Below are 3,491 nucleotides of genomic sequence, written 5' to 3' on the forward strand. Positions count from 1 at the left end.
AGAACAGTAAAGTCAGTCCATTTGAATAAATGTAAAAGGGCACATTTGGGTCTATAAACATGAATATGCACATAACTGTCTAAAACCCAGGGGCCCTGCCTTCCCTGCACATCAGCATCAGCTAGCAGGGAGAGGGACTTGTAAAAACGCAGCAGCTTCTGATTCTGCAGGTCTGGGTGAACCCAAGAAATTACCGCTCTAGCAAGGCCCCAGGTGATGCCGATAATCTGGGCAAAGAAGGGGCTTTTGGCATTTTGTCTGTTTTATAAAATGTACGCATTCATTTAGTAACCTTTACTGAGCATATAGTCCCGCCCAGATGAGAACTGCCACCATTCCTCCTACCTCTAGAGGGGAAACTGAGGCTCCGAGACCAGCCGCCTCAGGTCGCTCACTCTCTGGCGGGGCTGGGATTCGAACTGACACACACACTCAGGCAAGAGACCGCCTGCTCTGGAGCTCCAGACACGCCTCCCGAAAGAGCAACGGCGACTTCGGAAACGCCGCCCCAGCCGAGCCCTAGCGCGGAGCACGAAGACCAGCGGGCGACACTTCGGAGCCTGGAGTCTCCCGAGCCGGCCGCTAGGGGGCGGGGCCGCGCTCGAGCCGGGCGAGGGCGAGCGCGCTCGCGCTCGCGCTCGCGCCCGCCAGGCAAGCGCACGGGAGCGACGCCAGGATAGAGGTTCGCGGGGCCGCCATTCTAACGCAGGCGCGGTGGCCAAGTGGTAAGGCGTCGGTCTCGTAAACCGAAGATCACGGGTTCGAACCCCGTCCGTGCCTACCACCGAACCTTTCCGGTGGTAAGAGACTTTTTAGGGGAGACCAAGAGTCTTGTCCCCCAAATTTAGATCGTTTCCCTCAGACTGCCGACCCGGCCAACTGTTTTCTCTCCAGGTTTAACTCTCCTTTCTCCCTCGTGCAGAGGGAAAGTCTGGCTGCGTCCCCTGCAGCCCCCGGGCGCTTCGTCAGGTGGGAATAAGGCTCCGGGTAGGCTAGGGTCGCAAACGTGAATGCGCAGGGGTGCGGCACCTGCAGCGCGCGGCCCCAGTGCTGCCCCCCAGCAGGACCTGCAACCGACAGCGCCTGGCCCAGGTCCCCTTCGCAGGGTCCCAGAGACTGAGCCCCGACGCAGCCACACGCTGACGGGCGCGCTGCCGAGCCCGCGCCCCGGGCAGCTCCGTCTGCCTGCCTGGCTATTTTTAGGAACTCCACCGCAGGCTTTGCACTCCAGAGAGGGGAAGCCCTGCCCAGACTTGGAGCACCGCTGCCGCCTCTCACCCCGGGCCTCCCTCGGCCGGGTAGAATGACTATCTGCCGCCTCCGTGAAAGGGGAACGGTCACACAGCACACGGTGTCTCGGCATCCACGCAAGGGTGCCCCGCGGAGCTGCTCCAGTGCATTTAAATGTGTCGCAGTGACCCCCAATCCCAGGACGGGCTTATTGTAGAATTGGAAAACCAGCTTGACCCAGTTTGGGGTAACCTGCACCAGCCCGAGACTCCTAGCTGGAGGAAGCATTAAGGGAGCTCCTACTGTTTGCCTGCTGGAACTGCCCTCGGGGCGCCCTTCGGTGAACAGGCCAGGCCTGAGCCGGGCAGAGGGGGCGGGGGTTGGACTCCTGCTCTACGGCAGCGGCTCCCGCACTGGGGACCCAGAGCCCCGGCACCAGGAGGGCTCCGGAGAACTCAAAGCGCCGGGCCCCACCCAAACCTTGCGCGTTCAGTAACCGCGACCTGCGGCCTGGTCCTGGCTTTCTGCCAAGCTCCCCGGGTGAGGCTGACCGAGGCCTCCGCCCGCACTTTGAGAACCAGCGCTCTAAAGAGAACTATTTTTTTGTTTGTTTGTTTTTGAGAGAGATTTTTGCTATAGGACCCGTGGGCTCGCTGGAGAGACAGAGACTGAAAGTGAGAAATCACCCCCCAGGGGGTATGGCAATCCGTTCTCCTCCATTCTAGGACTGTATTCTAAAAGCGAAGCAGCGCGGGTGTGCGCATATAAGGGGGAACTTCGAAAAAGATTGTGGGAAAATGCAAGTAAACTAGGAGTTTATTTGGGAGCGGATTTTTTTAATCCATAGGTTTTCATATTGTACGTTTCCACAGTCTTTGTGAAGACTGTCCCCTTATATATACACCTGTAAATCAATCTGTATAAAATATGCCAACCTGGGACCAGCAGTTGGCATAGTGGCTATGTCACTGAACCCCCACGTAGTCGACCGCGGTTCGAGTCCCGGTCCTGGTGGCTTAAACTCACGCAGGGTGTAGGTGTGTGCCCAGATCCCGAGAGGAGAATGTAGGAGAAATCATTGCGGAGTGGCCATCCCCCCTGGGGGAGTGATTTCTCGCTTTCTGTCTCTCTCTCTCTGTCTTTCTGGTGAGCACATGAGCCCTATACTCCCCCCCACCAAAAAAAAAGAGAAAATGAAACAAAACAACTCTCAAAAAAACCCATTTCAACCTAACCTGGACAATCCTGTTAAAACTCCGGTTCTGACTCAGTAGACCTAGGGTGGCCTGAGCCCACCCTGGCCAGGACACAGAGCAGTACACACCAATGTCACTGTCCTTGCCTGTGGAAGGGAGGGCAGGGAGGCTGTGCACATACCCCACTTTTACCCTGTGAACTCAGACACTGGGTTTTCTGCAAGACTGTTGTAATACATGTGTATTTTTTTTTTCCAGAATCACCTCCAAACCCCACTACTGGTAGCCATCACAAGCAAATTAGAACTGTCCAGATTTAAGACACGTAAATGCTTACCTGTCTCCTCTGTCCACTGGGGTGCCCGTTCCTTTCTTTTTGAAAGGACACAACAGCGCACTTAGGTTCCTCCCCCTAAAACAATGTCCCAAGGCCCAGTTGTGGTTGGTGCTGCCAGAGGGCGCTGCTGAGCAGTACTGGAGCCCTGAGGGACAGCCGGGGTTTGATCGCTAGGTGGATCCAAACTCCCTGGGTACACGTGACCCTGGCTGACTGGGAGAGGCTCTGTCTTCTGATCTTGTGATTACAGGGTCACAACGTGGCAAGACTCTGCCAGGGACCCCGTCTCTCTCTCTTTCTCTTTCTGTCTCTCATGAAAAAAAGAAAGAAACTTTAGGGCCAGCCCATGGTGCGGTGGGTAAGGCAGCTGGATAGGGCAGAGTTCAAGTCCCAGAACTGGAAGCTCGAGAAACATGCCTAGCACTTGTTCACATACCCACATTCCCCAAGTTCAGTAAGGATGGAGGAATGGAGGAGAAGGGATTGTAGTGTGCCCATGCCTCATGGGGACACTTTCTCTCTCTCTCCAGTGAACACATGTGCCCTCTGGGAAAATTAATAATAATAATAATAATAAATAAATAAACTTATAAATAATGATAGTTAAAAACATAAATGTTTCAGGCCAGCAGGTGGCATGGTGGTTAAGGGCGCTGGACTTTCACATGGCTGACTGCAGTTCGAGTCTTGGACCTGTCGGCTTGCTTACTCTCTCTTTTGCTCTCTCT

General features: G+C 55.2%; 1 non-coding gene across 1 annotated transcript; it reads left to right on the plus strand.

The window, feature by feature from the left end:
• The first annotated feature begins 708 nt into the window (after positions 1 to 708).
• On the plus strand, positions 709 to 780 carry TRNAT-CGU (transfer RNA threonine (anticodon CGU)). The gene has a single exon. It is a non-coding gene; the product is annotated as a tRNA-Thr (tRNA).
• The last annotated feature ends 2,711 nt before the right edge of the window (positions 781 to 3,491 follow it).

The sequence above is a fragment of the Tupaia chinensis genome, unplaced genomic scaffold, assembly GCF_000334495.1.
Source record: "Tupaia chinensis unplaced genomic scaffold, TupChi_1.0 Scaffold000182_1, whole genome shotgun sequence".
Lineage (NCBI taxonomy): Eukaryota > Metazoa > Chordata > Mammalia > Scandentia > Tupaiidae > Tupaia > Tupaia belangeri.